We start from the raw sequence: 19,019 nt of genomic DNA, 5'->3' as shown, positions 1-19,019 counted from the left end.
CAAAAACAAAAAAGGTATTTGAAACTGTAATACGATAGAACAGATAGGTATATAAGCAGTGCTTTTTTCTGGGGGTACGCATACCCCTACACATTTTGTGAATCTAAGTTTGGCCTCATTGAGAAGCAGTATTTCAATGTGAGGAGGAAAATTAGAGTACCCCCTTAACATTTTAATAGAAAAAAACGCTTTATATATATTGATGATAATAATAATACCCCCACCCATCCTTCTAGGTTTCCCCAGCAAGCACACAATTGTTAACAAGCCATTGCAATTCTTATGAACGCATTCCAAGCATCCTTACATTCATGCATACACCATTTGCATCTACTGTATTAAAACCCTAAAAAAGGTAAAGGGACCCCTGACCGTTAGGTCCAGTTGCGGCAGGAGCTGGGTCCATAGTTGTCAAGTTCTCCCCTTTTTTAAGGGAAATTTCCTTATGCTGAATAGGCTGCCTCGTGAGAAAAGGGAAAACTTGACAGCTATGGCTGGGACTGAGCAACGGGAGCTTACCCCGTCGCGGGGATTCGAACCGCCGACCTTCTGATCGCCAAGCTCAGTGGTTTAGACCAGGCATCCCCAAACTGCGGCCCTCCAGATGTTTTGGCCTACAATTCCCATGATCCCTAGCTAACAGGACCAGTGGTCGGGGAAGATGGGAATTGTAGTCCAAAAATCTGGAGGGCTGAAGTTTGGGGATGCCTGGTTTAGACCACAGCGCCACCCGCGCCCTACGAGCAATTAAATGAAGGCAGTTACCGGTAAATAAGCACCAGCCCTTTCATTGGGGATCATGCATTCCCTCTACAACACAGACATGCACGCGTTAAGCCCCTCTGGATGCAACCGATGCCGAGCAGAAGACGCGCGTCAGGCGGCTGCTCTGTGCGCCTCACGCGAGAAGAAAGGCAGGCGGGCCATTGGGAAGGCGGAGGAGTCGCGGGCTCGGCCGGGGGAGCGCCCTTAGCAACCCGGCCCGCCACACAGCCCTCGCCCCGCCGCTCACCCCGGTCGCCGCCGCCGCCTCAGCAGCCCCAGCCCTTCCCGCATCGCGCCGGACAAAGGGCCGCTCCTCGCCTCAGCGACGAAGAACAAACGCCGCACCGCGCCGCTCCCACTTCGCCGGCCGGGCCCGCTGCCCCGCCCCCTCGGACCGTCGTCGTCGCGCGAAAGTCGCGTCGCCCGGACGGCGGCAACCAATCAGGCGCCGAGGCCCCGTCTCGTCGGCGGCGCACGTGCCGCGCGCGCTCACTCCGAACCAAACAAACCAAGGGGGCGAGCGGGCGCTTCAAGCCTGACGTCGCGTAGCGACGGAAGGGGGGGGGAGGGAGGAGGGTTAAGGAATCGCGCATGCGTAGTCGAAAGGGAACCGCGGCGCCGGTTGGCATCAGGGGCTTGGGATTTTGAATCCTTTGGGAAACCGGGAGGCGTGGCTGAAAGGGAGCGTCCTGATTGGCTGCTGCTTCCTTCCCCTCCAATCGGTTCCTATTTCACTTGAAGAAAGATGAATGTCTGTGGCTGAGATAGGGCCGTTAATTTCATATATTTATTTCTAAATAATTCTTCTTCCAGTCGGTTCCTATTTCACCTGAGGAGAGGTGAATGGCCTTGGCTAAGTCAGGGCCATTAATTTCATATATTTATTTTTAATTTGTTGTTGTTGTTAATTTCATATATTTATTTTTAATTTTTTGTTGTTGTTGTTGTTTGTTGTTATAATACCCTGCCTTTTTACCTGACTGGGACTCAGACGTTTTATTTGATACTATAAATATTTCCTGTAATATTTGTTAGACGTTTTACTATAACCAAGCAGTGTGTAATTAAGTAAAATGAATGATTTCCATGAAAAGGCACGCAACTGAGAGGAGCTGGGCCCTCCTTTCTCCTCTCCCCACCTTCTTTTATCCAGGGACTTTTGTCAAAGCTGAGCTCCAATATTTGGGGAGGGGGGGTGACCCACCAGGCCTCCACACACCTTTTCATGTAAGAATTCCACATCAGCTCCTGTTTTATATGTGAATAGATAGATAGAACATGGAGTAAACGAATTTGGCGGCTGCTCAGTTTGGCGTTAAGATTCTGGCAATACTGTACTTTTAAAATAATGCCTTCTAAAGGGCCAGTCCTTTATTGCTGGACTGGAAATAATAATAATAATAATAATAATAATAATAATAATAATAATAATAATAATAATAAATTAATAATAATATCTTAAAGGGCTTAAGATGCACCCCTTGTTTCCAAGCAGAGATATTCCCAGCACCCTGATGCCCTCTGGTTTTATCATGGAGGATAAAACATCTACGGTATTGTACCCAGCCTAAACTGGTCTAAACCCAGCTGTTATTTTTGTTTGGATCTGGGAAATTTAGCTGAGCATAGAAGTTGCTTCTAAATATGGATCACTATAACCCCAATTTAATTACCAGGGTACACAGGGACATCCTTCCCATGCGCTCTGTATTTCTCATTTGGCAGCAAAAATGGCTCCCCCCCCCCCTAAGACTCAACCCCAAATGTGAAAGCTCTTTCCCTACCCCATCCACACACCCACCCAACATGGCACAGAAAACATGGACTATGAAATAAAAAGATGGAAACACAGCTGCCAAGGGCCAGATGTTGTGGCCTTATAAATTGCAATTAAATTACGCTGCCAGCTATGCTACATAACCCACCAGTTTTTATATTCTGCCACGCTGTATCATCTGATGCCACCATTCTGCCAGTTCCAGCCACATAATGACGACTTTCAGATATTTCCTGCAATCAATCATGCACTTACTTCCCCTCACCATGTGAATGTTATGAAAATGTCCTATTATATCCCCCCTCCCCGCTGATAATGACTTAAGAGTTTTTCCACATCACAGTTTGCAACAGCATCATATACTATGTAAAATACACACCCTTCTACAGCATCTACTCAGTCTGTGCAGTTCCTGTTTCACACAGTGACTAGGGCTGGGTGATAGCTGTTTTTCAACATTGTGATATACCATCAGCTAAACATTGTGATGAGGGACACAGGTGGCGCTGTGGTCTAAACCACTGAGCTTTGGGCTTGCGGATCAGAAGGTCGGCAGTTTGAATCCACTTGATGGGGTGAGCTCCCATTGCTCTTTCCCAGCTCCTGCCAACTTAGCAGTTCGAAAGCATACCAGTGCAAGTAGATAAATAGGTACTGCTGCAGCGGGAAGATAAACTGCATTTCTGTGCGCTCTGGCAATCGTCACGGTGTCCTGTTGCACCAGAAGCAGTTTAGTCATGCTAGCCACATGACTCGGAAAGCAGTCTGTGGGCAAACAATGGCTCCCTGGACCTGAAAAACGAGATGAGCACCTCGCACCATAGTTGCCTTTGACTGAACTTAATCGTCCAGGGGTCCTTTATCTTTACCTTTACCACTGCGATATATGATATACCGTGATGTCTGAAATAAGGATGTACGTGTGTGTGTGTCTGTCTGTCTGTCTATAATTATATGGAACTGATAATACACATTGCATTATGCTGTATCTTAATGTGTTTTTTGTACTTTCTTTCACCACTTTGTTAAAAGAAAAAAGAACAACAAACATCTAACTGCTGTTCCCAAATAACTGGAGGGCACCAGATTGGTGAAGGCTGATCGTAAGGCTGCTAACTCTTGATTTTAAATGTTCATTCCAATGCATTCAAGGTACTTGAAAGGAGATTCCCACTAAACACCAGGAAGAACTTTCTGACTGCAAGAGCTGTTTGTTCGGGAGGTGGTGGATTCTCCTTCCTTGGAGGTTTTTAAGCAGATGTTGGGTGGCCACCTGTTATTGATGCTTTAGTTGAGACTTCTGCATTGTAGGGGGTTGGACTAGATGGTGTTAGGGTCCCTTCCAACTCTACAATTTGATGATTCTCCTGCCCCCCAAAACCACGTGAGCCGGAGGAGAGTCTGCATGAGATGACTCTGAGAAGTTGGGGTAGAGTCGGAGTTGAACCTGGTGCCCACATTTATGGTTGAAGCTGAAAAAAACTCTGACAGGTCTTGGACCCAACCTGGAACTTACAGTTTTACTGGCCACTCAGAATCTACTTCATAACCCTGTCTTAAACTTAACATTTCCCTTTTCATTACCATTTGCCAAAACTTAGTAGTTTTCCTCACGCTTTCCAGCAGGTGTCACTCTGTCCCTGCATAATTTCTATTGGAAGTAGTGCTTTCACTGATCAAGGAATAGAAGGGCTGCCCTGGTAGTCCCTGTTCTCAACAAAGGCCACAAAGAGAGTTTTCTTGTGCCTTTCTGAAAGCTACCAGATTGATTGCGGAAGAAGCTATATATCTATGCATGAGTCTAGAGTGAAAAACAATGCGAGCAATGCGAAGGAAACTTGTAGAAATCCAAGGATATGGTGCTTGCTTTGGGAAAGGGGCCCTAGTTTAGTGGCAGAGCATCTGCTTTCCTGGGTTCAATCCCCGGCATTTCCAGGTAATGCTGGGAGGGACTCCCTGTCTAAAATCCCGGAGAGCTGCTATTTCATGGACTGGTTAGATGTAGGGGAACGGTGGGAGCAACCAGCTGTGGAATCCCCCAGGGAAGAAGGCTCAGATCCAGGGTGGTGAGACAATGATGAGTGGTCAGAGGAAGAAGACTGGGAGGAGGGGAGGTGTCAGCAGCTGAAGAGGTAACAGGGCCTAGGGAGCCAGGGGGAGTCTGTGACAGAGAGAAATCCATAATCAAAGGCAGAGGCTGAAGTAGGAGAGGAGGGAAGCCAAGAGGCAGAGATGAGTTTGGCTGGTGAAGAAACCAAGGTGTCTCTCCTACTGCTACAAGATCTCTTCCCTGCTGGTCTCCCAGGACCAGGAGAGGCATGATGTGGGAGGCGCAAAGGCAGACACGCAGGCGCTGTCTCAGATTCCTTGGGAAAAAACTGGGAGAGGAAGAAGAAGGGTTTGGATTTGATATCCCGCTTTATCACTACCTGAAGGAGTCTCAAAGCGGCTAACATTCTCCTTTCCCTTCCTCTCCCACAACAAACACTCTGCGAGGTGAGTGGGGCCGAGAGACTTCAAAGCAGTGTGACTAGCCCAAGGTCACCCAGCAGCTGCATGTGGAGGAGCGGAGAGACGAACCCGGTTCCCCAGATTACGAGTCTACCGCTCTTAACCACTACACCACATTGGCATGGTGGAGGAGGAGACATAGGCAGCTGTGGGAAGGCAGGAACCTTCAGTCTCCGCAACTGCTTCATAGGGGCAAAGCCTACCAAAGAAGAGTTGCTGTGCTCATTAGGCCTGGCACTCCTGTGCAGATCCTGTTTTTCTGATAACGTCACCTACTCTGGGTGATCTACTGCTGGCTCGCTCCTGACATGCCACCAGTCCATGTAGACCAGGCATCCCCAAACTGCGGCCCTCCAGATGTTTTGGCCTACAACTCCCATGATCCCTAGCTAACAGGACCAATGGTCAGGGATGATGGGAATTGTAGTCCAAAACATCTGGAGGGCCGAAGTTTGGGGATGCCTGATGTAGACCATACTGGAGTAAGGGGACCCAGTGGTCTAACTTGGTATGCAGCAGCTTCTTAAGTATAATTCAACATAGGCTGTGCCCCTGCTCACCTTGCTTGCTGCCAAACGACTGTGGCATTGCTGATGCCAGTGAATTTAATGTTATAGAAGGGTGCTTCTCAAATTTCCCTTTGGTTGGGCAAGAAGCGAGCCTTGGAAGTGGTCCGTTAGGGGTGAATGGGGCACTGCCCCACCAAACTCAGTTTGCCCCCAGGCTATCTTACTGATAGCCAGTCCAGGGGGTGTCATTACCTGCCAACTTCCTCCTCCTCCTCAGTCTCAGCGTTGCCCCTTGGAGGACTCAGCAGGGAAGTGGATAAGGATGAAACTAGAATAAGTTGCCTCTGCCTGCCATTGGGTCTGGCGCCACCTACTGTTGGGCTCCCTGCCTTCTGCCCCACCAGTCCCAATCAGCACCCGCCGCCCCTGGAAGGGGGTATTTGTGATGCTTTAATAACTGTGGACTGAGTTTGGATGCTATCTCCGTAGAATGGTGACTTTCCTTTCAGTTCTGCATGGATATCACATTATGGGGCTGTCTATAGCAAGCTGACATTTTCGCCTGATGCATCTCCCCCAAGGAAGCTGAGGTCTGGGGAGGGGGAGCCCTTCAGATGCTCCTCTCTTGAACAGAGCTGAAATTTCAGAGGGCAGCTGGATTTGCTAATATTCTGTGTTTCAACACACTGAGTGTGAGGCGCAATTATGGGACATGAGGCAGAACAGCTTGCGCGATTGCCGCTGTATTAACTCCACAGTGCTGATGGTAGTTTAAAAAAATGGGTTTGCTCACAGACTAAGCCAATATATATAGGGCCTGAAAGGTAAATCCAAGCCAACTAAATTGTGCCATAGTATCTTTCTAATTCATGGAGCCATACCCTCTACCCCAAAATGCTCTCTTGTTTTAAATCACTTTGGAATTATTACGGTGGGAGGAGGAGGCCATTTGTTTGTGCAGCATTAATAGAAATAACACCACCCACCGTTTGCAACGAGGCTGTGCACTGTCACCCCCATTGGCTGGCTCAGATTTATTTTGCTGGCCATTAGGCTTAATGACAATTGTCCTTTTATGTTCAAGTGCGATCTAGTGCAAAAACAAGCACATACGCAATGGTTTCTGGATAATTGTCGGGGAAACGGTCGGATTCAACATTTTATAGATGAAGGCAAATTCTTAAAGGAAAAGACAGCTCTGCAGTGATGGTGATGAGTCAATCAGCAACACTCAGCAGTGATGGGGTTGTGGTACAAGACATCTGGTGGGCGCCAGGTTGGGAGAGCTGGTTGTAGCCTATAGACCCATCTCCTTAATCCCACCCCATAATGATTTGGGAGGGCACTGAGCTGGCTACCGCTAACTTGGAGTTTATTGTGGTTTTCAAGTAGTGCAGGAAAGACACAATCTTTAGCATCTTCCATGCCTGTATGCCTCTTTCGGAAAGTGTTCATGCAATGGCATAGCGTGTAGCCACAGGGGCAGTTGACCCGGGCGAAAAATTGTAAGGGGCACAAAATTCCAACTCCCAGTGCTGCCTCAATACAGCTGCGTGCTTCCATTGCTGGGCTCCATTGAAAATGCTTCTCCATGCGAACCAGGAAGTGACCTCTCCAGGCAACAGAATGACTCTTATTTTCTTAGCTCTGCGGCTGTGATTTCCTGGGTGATGCAGACGTTAGGCACTTGAATGCACATGCATACTCCGTCCATTTCCTCTCTCCAACCCCTCTGCGCAGCCCTGGGTGCTGGCAACCCACACTACGACACTGTGCTCATGTGTATTGGATATCTCAGCAGAAGCAAGGGAGCTGAGAATCGAAGGTTTCTGATTGACGTCAACTCAAGGAATCCCCAGGACCTCTTTTCTGTCCTTGATTATGCCCTTCTAAGGCCTGCCCCGCTGCCCCCCTTCCTGCAGTAAGATGGGAAATAATGTTTATTTTTGTATGCTTCCATTTTATTTATATTTGAAACATTTTTCCTGCTTTTTCCTGCTTTTTCTAATTGCAAAGTATTTGATCACATCCTCAAAACTAATCTTGTGTAATACATCTGCTTCTATGCTTGGTAGAGATAAGGCATCCAATAGTAGTTCTGTTGGGATTTTTTAATACACATACACATTCTTTATTATAGTCCAAAGACCCGCAAAAACAATTTCAAAAGCAAAGTGCAGCAGAAATACAGAAAAGACAAAACTAGGCAGTCACTCTTTTATCCAAGACATGTTGATTTTTAATTCTTACTACCTCTGTGAGATATATTGCCACGGCCAGGGTTATATAATTTTTCTTCAAGGAGATACTTGAGATAAAAGATATTGGGGTTTCCAGGTAAATTTACCAATAAGGGTTTAATTAATTGGTTCCTGGCTTATTTATACAGCCCACAGTATAGTAAAATATGTTTCATGCAATCAACAGCCTGAGAGCATAAACAGAATCTATTCTGGTAAGGCGTATCAGTCAGCCTGCCGTTTAGGGGATTTTTAAAATATACTTCAACTGAGAAAATGAATGTTTAGCTGAGCAATTTGTGACCATTAATGTTAGAAATCCAGCAATGGAAAATTTCTGTGGTGCCCCCCTTCCCATGATGTTCTAAGCACATGTTTATTTTGCTTAATGGTTAACCCAGCCCTACTTAGATCGTAAGGAAGGGTGGAGAAAAAAACCCAGCCAGGTCCTCTTCTCCCTTCCTCCTCTTTGGCTGTTTCAAGCTCTGGCAGGGACCCCTTAAGGGTCCATCTCCTTTTCCCATCCCCAACCCCCTGAGACCCCCTCCCCCAAGCAATGCCCCAACTACCAGCTGCTCTGACCTAAAGAGGTCCAAGACCCTAATCCGAACGCATGAGGCAGCAGCAACAACAGTGGCATAATTCAGTGGGGGGTGGTTTCTCCCCTCGTTCCCCCCCCCCACTGCCTCTCGAAAGAACGGCAGCGTTATTATTCATCTGTACAACTTCAGACGCGAGGCGAAGATGAAGCAATTACTACCTTTTGGACTGTCAGGCCTCGTTGCAAGTTTTGAGTGACAGCAGAGAAGCCGCCCGCCAAGGCGCTGCTATGCTCACCCCAAGTTTATGGACAGGCCTACTGGCTGAGAGGCTCCGGTGATTTAATTTCTGGGAGTTGAAATGTATTTATTGTTTGATGGCCTACTAAATTATGAGGCTGTGGGCTTGTCAAACACATTTGCCAGATTTTCCCGCGCATCATCCCAGGTGGAGAGCCTGATAAACAGCCTGGCATCACATCACATGGAATGACCGATGGATGCGTCATATATTTTTAATAGACATAATGTTTTAATAAACATCTACCCACACGTTACTAAAACACTGGCTTTAAAAAGAGGGAACCGATGGAGGGGGGGGGGACTTGCCTTGAGCCATGTAGCTACCCAGCTGTGAATTTCATAATGCAAGCATCTCTACATCATTAGAAGTTATGATGGCTCTTCCAGCTACCCAACTAATAATTGTCTAGGCACATTTTTTTAAAAAAAAAACCTGAAAAAGTTTCACACAATAGGACTGTGGCTTAATATCACCCAGGGTTTGTCAGGACTCAGCCCCAGATTGTGCAATATGCTCTAGCATATCTCAGAGCATATGCAGAGCGTCGCTCAGAAACTGAAACATGCACTCGTACCTGAGCATAGGGGCAGAAGGTTTGATTTCCAGGTAGGTGTGAACCCACATCACCCATTGTTTTAGCCAATTAAACACCACGAAAGTGAAGGAAAACCACTATGTTCATAGAATTTGTGTTTCTGTGTATCTCAGTTTTTACTAAAACAGGCAAGGAAGAGTTTCTAGTCCCCAGTGATATTTGGAAGGTATGTTTGAAAGCAAACACAAAAGCTGGGGTATGGAAACTGGGAAAGTAGTTTTATAAAAGTGAGGTTTTCTCAGGATTTGATTTAAAAGCAAAACCCGTAAGCCTATTTCCATGGAATCAAGCTGTGCTTAAGGCTGTTGTTGGGAGTCACCCCCATATTCCAATAAATAATACACACAAGATCAGACTGTATATTCCATCGACACACAATGTGCAATGCAATCTGATGCATAAGCCCTACTGATTTCAATTGGACTGCCTTCCTTGAGAGCGCGACAAATTGGTTCCTTGCGTTAGTTGTGACTTCCGGAAAAGGAAAAGGAAAATGCAAACTCTGATCATTACATTGCAGATAGCAAATCAAAGACAATTTCTCCCAAAATTTCTGCGCAGAAAAATTTCTGCTGTTTTCCCTGCGTAGCTTTGCAAGTTTGGGTCAATAGTATATTGAGGATCGTACTGTTAAATTGCCACTTGATCTTTCCATAGTTTCTTCAAGCCCCATTCCTCTCCCCCACCAGCCTCTGATTCCTAAGGGAACGTGGTTTCATTAACTAGCAAAGAAAGATGTCTCTTCCCTGAAGAAAATATGAGCTGCGTTTGCTGCTGCTTGTTTTTTTGGCTTTGATGGCTGTGTCTATTAGAGAGTGATTTCTAGTGCATCCCTCTTGTTTCTGTCACCGTTCATAAACTCCGCTCCCAGAGGCTCTGGAGAAACTTGATCTCTGTCTTCTTTTAAATTATGCTGCGACTTCCTAGGTGGGAAACGAGGGTTGCCACCTTGTGCAGCAGCTGAGGCATGTCTACTCAGAAGTAAGCCCCACTGCATTCAGAAGGATTTACTCCCATGCAAAGGATTGCAGCTTGGGATGGATGAATATCTCAGTTTCAGTTTCTATCCACTTTCTCGTTTTTTTAAGACTTCAGTTCAGCTCTCCACATTCTTGCATATGTTTGGGATTTCTAAAAAAGTCCCGATGAAAGTTTGTCAGCATTTTAGTATAAATATCTCCTAATGACACAGTTTATTTGGTATGCAGTTTAATTGTAGAGTTGGAAGGGACTACGGGTTCATCCAGTCCAACGCAGAATCTTTTGCCCCACATGTGGCTCAAACCCACAATGTTGAGATTAAGAGTCTCCTACTGTACTGACTGAGCTAGCTGTCCAACCCATGCGTTTCTTCAGCATGTTGCTTTTGCTAACGTATGTGATTTTATGCACACTTTCCACCAATATGCACATTTTTCTGCACACATCACTTGGCTGGAGAAGTGCATCATGAAACAGGAAGAAATGGGAATTTCAAAGTATAGCTGTGTTTCAGTTTTCACAATGTTTCAGGAAAGTGTGAATTATGTAATTCAAACTGAATGGAAATCATAGAAAGTCCAACTATCCATTATATGGTTAGTATAGCTATTCATCAGTGGAGCAAAACAAGGATGGCATCAAGCTGATTATTGCCACCCCCCAAAATGAATTATGGGGTAGTAAGTAAAGAGAACATTCTCCCCAGGAACACTGAAAATCTTGCTCAGCCTCCCGAGATTTCAGCATTCTCAAGCCAATCTTCACCTTCATAAGGACTAGGAACTCGAGGGAGTTGTGCTCCATCCAGACCCTCCAAGTGTCCCTATTTTCCAGGGATAGCCCCAGCTTTACAGATGCCGCCCCGGTTTCTGATTTGATCCCGGAATATCCCGCTTTCCCTTAGGGTGTCCCTATTTTCATTGGAGAAATGTTGGAGGGTATGGAGTTATGCGACCCCTGAGCCAAAGAGATATTAACTATCCAATTTTTAGAAGACATCTGATGGTAGCCCTGTATAGGCAAGTGTTTTTTTTAAAAAAAAGTTTAATGTTTTATTATGTTTTTATACATGTTGGAAGCTGCCCAGAGTGGCTGGAGCAAGCCAGTCAGATGCATAGCTGTCAACTTTCGGATTTGAAAATAAGGGATCAGCAGCCTCACCTGTCCTGGGGACAGTCTACGGTATATCTAACAATCCAGGATAGCAGCGGGAAACGGCGCTGGAATAAGGGAATTTCCAGCAAAAAAAGGGAGGGTTGACAGCTATGGTCAGATGGGCAGGGTACAAATAATAAAGTTGTTGTTGTTGTTGTTGTTTGTTATGTACTGAGCTGAATCATAGAACAATAGGATCCAGAATCAGCAGTCTGATTGGTCCGCAGGAGCCACCCAATCCAACTCCAGGTGGAAGTGAATCCGCAACCTGATTGGCCTGCAGGAGCAGCCAATCAGGCTGCTGGCAGAAGTCAATCCACAAACTGATTGGCCCACAGGTGTAGCCCTGAAGTAGCCAATCACGCAAGGCCCATTGTGTAAATAATGTATATAAGCAGATGGTTTTGGGAAAAGGGCTATTCTCTTCTCCTTGATGACTATGAGCTGAATAAAGAGCATGAAATTCACTCTCGACTCCGAGTATATTTCATTGTTGTTATATAGGGTGCCCCTATTTTCATTGGCTAAAATGTTGGAGGGTATGTGATACATCTCCCATGAATTATGCTTTGAAAGCCACTTTGAGCTTTTCCTGCAGCCAAGCAGCATATGAACTTTATCAAATTTTTTAAAAAAGTGAGCTTTTTGTGTGTCAGGTTGCACACCACCAATGCAATAAATGTCTGTTTTGCCACCTGCCTGGAAGTGCAAAACAAGGGCTTGGCAGATCAGAACACTTGACTTTTGTTTGATCTCCTGATGGCCAAGTTGCTGCTGTTTGCAGGGAAGGAGAGAGAGAGAGAGTGCTGTGTGAGTGGACCACTAGGATAACATCACTGTGTGAACACAGATTCTTCCCCTTTTCTTCCCAATGTCTCAACAAATGAAACTGATTTGTAAAAATGTTATGAGAGACATTGCACATATCTTTGTAAACCAAGAAAACCTTTAATAATGTTGTTGTTGTTTAGTCATTTAGTCGTGTCTGACTCTTCGTGACCCCATGGACCAGAGCACGCCAGGCACTCCTGTCTTCCACTGCCTTCCACAGTTTGGTCAGACTCATGTTCAGTGGTTTCGAGAACACTGTCCAACCATCTCGTCCTCTGTCGTCCCCTTCTCCTTGTGCCCTCAATCTTTCCCAACATCAGGGTCTTTTCCAGGGAGTCTTCTCTTCTCATGAGGTGGCCAAAGTATTGGAGCCTCAGCTTCAGGATCTGTCCTTCTAGTGAGCACTAATAATAATAATGAGCAATTAATAATAATAAAATGAAAAAAAAAAGTTCTGGAAATGCTGTGAGTGCGTAGCAAACAGGAGGTATAACGCAGCCTAAATTAGTGTCTTCTCCGAAGAGAAAACAACATCTTCTGATACCACCATTCCTCTCTTTTGTTTAACCTAATGCAAAGGCCCACTTTTATGGCAGGGCGGCTATGACATATGCCCCCCCCCGGCACATGGTTTTTAAGCAAAACTAAACACTGTTGAATTTCTCTGACAACCATGTTTACACATCGGGAGCATGCTGTCAGGGCAAAGTCTCGAAAGTCTTTGTGGGTTATGACATTCCCTCTTAAATGTGCTGAGCTTTTTCTTTTTAACCTTTCATAAAACGGTGTGATCTTTATGGACTGTATCATATTGTGCCGTAATGTGCTTTATTGTCCACAGAATAAGCTTTTCTTAAAGATAATTGGAAAGCTGGAAATGGCTGCTATCGGATGGTGTTTTTTTATTATTAAAAAAAATACATTATTTCCGAAATGGGGCTGGTGTGTAATAATGACCCTATCTGTTCAAGATTTAAGATTTGCCTTGGCAGAGAAAATTGATCCATTTCACCTTTGTCTAATGGAAATTTTTATCTTGGATTATCTGTTTATGTAAATGAATGTTCCTATGAAAAGAGAACTTGAGGGGGCTGTAAATCTCACTGACACTTCGGTTTCATGGGGGGGGAATTGGAAAGGAGGCTAGTATTTATCTGTCTGAAATTGGTTATAAAAACAAAATTATCTGCATGTACTTCAGCATCTGATGTTCTCAGGAATTTCATTATGCTTTTGAATAATGCGTGGCTACAATATGAACAGGAACGATACTTTCTCCCCCTTCCTTTTGACTAGGTTACAAGTTCCAGCCACAATACGCATCCCTTATGAATACCAGCAATTTCATGCTTAGCTCTCTGTGTAGGGCAGCCATTGCCAACATGGTGCCCTCCAGATGCGGTGGACGACACCTCCCACTATCTCTCACGCTGGGGCTGCTGGGAGTTGTAGTCCAAAAGATCCACAGAGCACCGCATTTGCTCTCCCTGCTGCAGTGTCCAGCTAGTAGAGCTTTAGTATGTTGTGACATCATGGCATTCCACCTACCGCATGACAGCCAATCATATGTGGAGCCCTGCTGGTAGAACTTTAATATATTGTGACATCATGACATCCTGCCCGCCAGGGCCGGATTTAGGTTTCGTGAGGCCCTAAGCTACTGAAGGTAATGGGGCCCTTTATATGTCCAGGTGTCCTTTGCCAACAACAAATTGTCGCTGTTTTTTTGTGTTGAATATATGCTAGATGGTAATTTATGGACCTAATAGGTATATAAAGTCACTTGCACATAACAAAATAGGTATTTTATCAAAGTAATTGTTGAACTGAAATACAGTTAAGAAGAAGTATATTAATAGTGAAATAATTATTAAGCTCTAACTTAAAATGATTTTTAAAATTCATATCAAACTTATTAATGCAAACACATTGGCATTCGGCAATAACAAAAGTTCCTTTAGAAACACAATTTATAAAGACTCATAATCTAGTCCAGGCATCCCCAAACTGCGGCCCTCCAGATGTTTTGGCCTATAACTCCCATGATCCCTAGCTAACAGGTCCAGTGGTCAGGGATGATGGGAATTGTAGTCCAAAACATCTGGAGGGCCGAAGTCTGGGGATGCCTGATCTAGTCTCCAGAAACTTGCTATAACATGATATAATAATAGCAAACCAGTGATATTTTAGGGAGCAGGCTAGCAGGCAGGGCCCATGACTTACATCATAGGAGCCTACACAACACAAAACACTGTTGCTGTATGTAGGTTTTATTTTATTTGTTTTTTATCTTATATTTTGGAAATGTACATCCAGTTTTTTTTCTTTAAATTTTTGGGGGGCCCCAAGAGAGTGGGGCCCTAAACTATAGCTTGTTTAGCTTATGCATAAATCTGGCACGGCTTGCCTGCTCCCATGACAGTCAATCATATGTGGAACAAGGACAGGGAAACTTGGAAACTGTTTTATGGTCTGCACTGCTATTGAAGGTCTGAGAACTGCCTGTCACACTTTGCATTTGACCATCTTGTTTCCAGTGGCTTCCACACTTCTTTCCAGAGCTTTAGCACAGTGGGGTCTTTGGGGTTTTTGTTTAGCAGAGCATCTTGGATACTCCCAATTACACTTGGCTACCAGAGTTCGACCCAGCGACCCAGGTGGCGCTGTGGGTTAAACCACTGAGCCTAGAGCTTGCTGATCAGAAGGTCGGCGGTTCGAATCCCTGTGACGGGGTGAGCTCCCGTTGCTCGGTCCCAGCTCCTGCCAACCTAGCAGTTCGAAAGCACGTCAAAATGCAAGTAGATAAATAGGAACCGCTACAGCGGGAAGGTAAACGGCGTTTCCATGTGCTGCTCTGGTTCGCCAGAAGTGGCTTTGTTATGCTGGCCACATGACCTGGAAGCTATACGCTGGCTCCCTCGGCCAATAATGCGAGATGAGCGTGCAACCCCAGAGTCGGTCAGGGGTCGGTCAGGGATTCTGCAGTCCGGGACTTGGAAGGTAAGCTCTGGGCTCAGAGAGAGGAGCCTTCTCGAAGCAACTGGGTATAGTGTATGTCTGGTGTGTTTTGCGTTTACGAAGTAAAACAGCCTCTGCTACATTTTGTCTGCTGTGGGAAGCTGAATTGCTTCTGACTGTGCACAATCACCCAACAGGTTATTGGGCACAAACATTCAATGTATGTTGAAGGGAAGGAAGGAATTGGATTCACTTTTGCATGTAAAGGTGAACCTAATTTGCCAGTGTGGTATAGTGGTTAAGAGCAGTAGACTCGTAATCTGGTGAACCGGGTTCGCGTTCCTGCTCCTCTACATGCAGCTGCTGGGTGACCTTGGGCTAGTCACACTTCTCTGAAGTCTCTCAGCCCCACTCACCTCAGAGTGTTTGTTGTGGGGGAGGAAGGTAAAGGAGATAGTTAGCCGTTTTGAGACTCCTTAGGGTAGTGATAAAGCGGGGTATCAAATCCAAACTACTACTCTTCTTCTTCTTCTTCTTCTTCTTCTTCTTCTTCTTCTTCTTCTTCTTCTTCTTCTTCTTCTTCTTCTTCGCGGACCAATACGTGAACCAAAACACTGCCACCCTTTATTAAAGTGTGAAAATGTTAGTAAAAGTAGCATACAGAAATGCATTATATTTTGTATTGCAAAAATGTGTATATTAGGCAAAAGTGCATACAAATGTGTATATTATGAGAAAATTGTTTTAAAGTGTTGAATTGTCACAAGTCTTTTTTTTAAAAAAAAGCAAACTGATGTAGAAATGTGGAGAACTGAACTTAAGGTTAGAAAAAAATGGAAAACTGAGAAAAAGCTGAAATTGACAAATTCACTCATTCCTACTTAGGGCTAAACCCTGGAATTTGTTTTCAGTGGTCTTATTCAGCCCTTGTTCATAATGAAAATGAAAATAGTGCTCTTAAGCACACACAGAGGGCTTTTCTTTTACCAGCTAATAACTACCATCATATAGCACACATAAATATCTGTCCAGTTTTTGTTTTCTAAAACAGTGTTGATTTGCTGGGTTCCAGACCTTAAATTCATTTTTTTTACTGATGTTAGCTAGGAAGGTGGGATAGAAATATGAAAATCAAACAAATAGTATCCAGGATTAGAGATCAAGGCTTTGGGTGGCGGTCAAGGAAGGTTTATACAAAGTAGACCCTTTGAAGTTAATGGACCTTAACTTAGCCATGTTCATTCATTTCAGTGGCCTACTCTGAGTAAACCTTAGTTGAATGCCTCTGAACACGCGCAGAATCTTTTCTTCTTAAGAAATGGCGAAGGGAAGAGTACCGTTGCATTATAGGACATTTCTGCCAATGAGCTATTAAAAATGGAGCAGACGTGCGGAGGTGGAAGCAGGCGGAGGGAGAGCTTTGGAGGTGGAAGAGACTAAGCCTGGCTCCTTTCCATGGCTAAAGACTGGGAGGAAGAGGTCCATCATTTCTTTGAACTCATCTTGCATTCAGCCAGCTGCATATAAATTTCCTCCGAACTCATCAAGCCCTCACTGTTTGGCCTCCACTGACTGATACTGCCTCATCATACTTAATCTAGGGTGAAATTTCCTCGTCTGAGCTAAATTACTCGCAGCCATCAAGGGAAGCGATATTTATTTTTCGCGGGGCTAATGACCTGTCCCCCGGACCCACCCACTGATGGTTATTTACTAGGCCCCAGATGCTTGAACTCAAAATGAGTGCTAATGTCAGCAGGAACCATCCCTCATCCAGCTCTCTGATTGAATTGGAGCTTTCCCATTGACATTGACTCGGTGACTTTTAAGGCCATTAGCCTCGGTGAGAGATGAACCTCGCGTCATGCCTTTGACGCTGACAGCTGATTAGCAACAAATGACAGGCCGGGAAAGGGGGCTTTTCTTGGGCATGGGGGCAGCGGCAGAAGAACGGGTGCCCAGAGGCAGAGGCTGAGAAAGGTACAGAAATACCTGGGGGTGTAATAGCAGGTAGCCGAGATGCATATGTGTTCAAAGTGCAGGTTTTGCAACAGCAGCCCTGCAGGTGTAGGGACTGAGAGGGAGGAGCTTATGTACTGCGTTCAGAACTGATGCAGAATTTGAACGAGTGGATTTTCCCTTTTATAGCTCAGGGGCAGAGTACCTGTAAAAGTGACAGAGCTGTTTGCTGAAACCCTAACCTGCCATGATGCACATGCAAAATTGAGAGCTGGGGGGTAGGGGTGTTCAAACTAGACGTGCCAGTAAATGTGTGATTGCATACACACAGCATAGCAGCCATGGGGTTAATGGCCAATAGAGGCACCCCTCCTTGCCCAACACAAGGTGATTTGCAAACATAGCTTCACAAGGGGGATCTAAAGTGAAAAGTCGAGCCGTACCTTACGTTCAATGTCCAACATGCACTTCCTTCCCTTTTTAACACTCAGGTCCAGCGCCGAGGGCCATCTGGCGGTTCCCTCGCTGCGAGAAGCCAAGTTACAGGGGACCAGGCAGAGGGCCTTCTCGGTAGTGGCACCCGCCCCGTGGAACGCCCTCCCACCAGATGTCAAAAAGAAAAATAATGACAGTACCAGACTTTTAGTGGACATCTGAAGGCAGCCCTGTTTAGGGAAGCTTTTAATGTTTAAGAAATTAGTGTATTCTAACATTTCTGTTGAATGCCGCCCAGAGTGGCTGGAGAAACCCAGCCAGATGGGCGGGGTATAAATAATAAATTATTATTATTATTATTATTATTATTATTATTATTATTATTATTAAAAATCAAATTGTGTGTGTGTGTGTGTGTGTGTGTGTGTGTGTGTGTGGAGGGGTAATACGAGCATTTTAACTCTTTCCTAGTGAGCCATGACCCCCTCAAAAACTACCCTTGCACATCCAATTACCCTTAAGAATAAAAGTTCTCTGCGGTACCAATGATGGCATTTTTCTAAGGCTAATTGCCACATGGGGGTGATGTGGTGGAGGAGGGGAGGATTAAACTTCCTCCATGGTCTGCACTCCCAGTAGTAACTTTCCCTCCCCCACTACTCAATATCAATTAAAATATAAATAAATCTGAGGCTAGGCTGACAATGTGGCTGTGTGAAGTGCTCCTCTTCAGTGTACCAGCCAGCCATGCCTTCCATCAGAATACTCCAATCCGCCCCCACCCCTGACACTTGGTATGTTCACTGCTCATTGTGCAATTGTTTTTGGAGGGGGGGGGTCCCTCTTTAGAGTGCTGCTTTTTATTTTTATTTTTTACTTCTGCAAGAGGCTTGGCTTTATTTATTTATGTATTACTTTTATACCACACCAAGGAGTTCAAGGGGATGGACACGGCTCCCACATCTGATCCTCACAACAGCCCTGTGAGGTAGGTTAGCTGGAAGGGCCTTCTCGGTAGTGGCGCCCGCCCTGTGGAACGCCCTCCCAATCGGAGGTCAGGGAGGTGAACAACTACCTGACATTTAGAAAACACCTGAAGGCAGCCCTGTTTAGGGAAGTTTTTAATCTGTGATATGTTAATGTATTTTTATATTTGTTGGAAGCCGCCCAGAGTGGCCGGGGAAACCCAGCCAGATGGGCGGGGTATAAATGAATAAACAAACAAACAAATAAATAAATAAATAATAATATCTGACGCAATCTCACTTCTGTGGTTTTCATAGCTGAGCGACTCATTCAGCCCCCATGACTGTGTAGCTTCGCTTGCCCTTTTGCCAAGAGGATGGGGAACTGTCCAGCAGTCAGAAAACTGATTTATTTATTTACCGGTATTTGCAAGAGCAAAGGAGTTGTCCAATTATAGGCACAGCGAGCTGAGATAGATAGAAATAAACATGCTG

This window comes from Zootoca vivipara, chromosome Z1, assembly GCF_965207765.1.
Source record: "Zootoca vivipara chromosome Z1, rZooViv2.hap1.1, whole genome shotgun sequence".
In the NCBI taxonomy this organism is placed as follows: Eukaryota; Metazoa; Chordata; class Lepidosauria; order Squamata; family Lacertidae; genus Zootoca; species Zootoca vivipara.
This window is presented reverse-complemented; position numbering follows the sequence as displayed.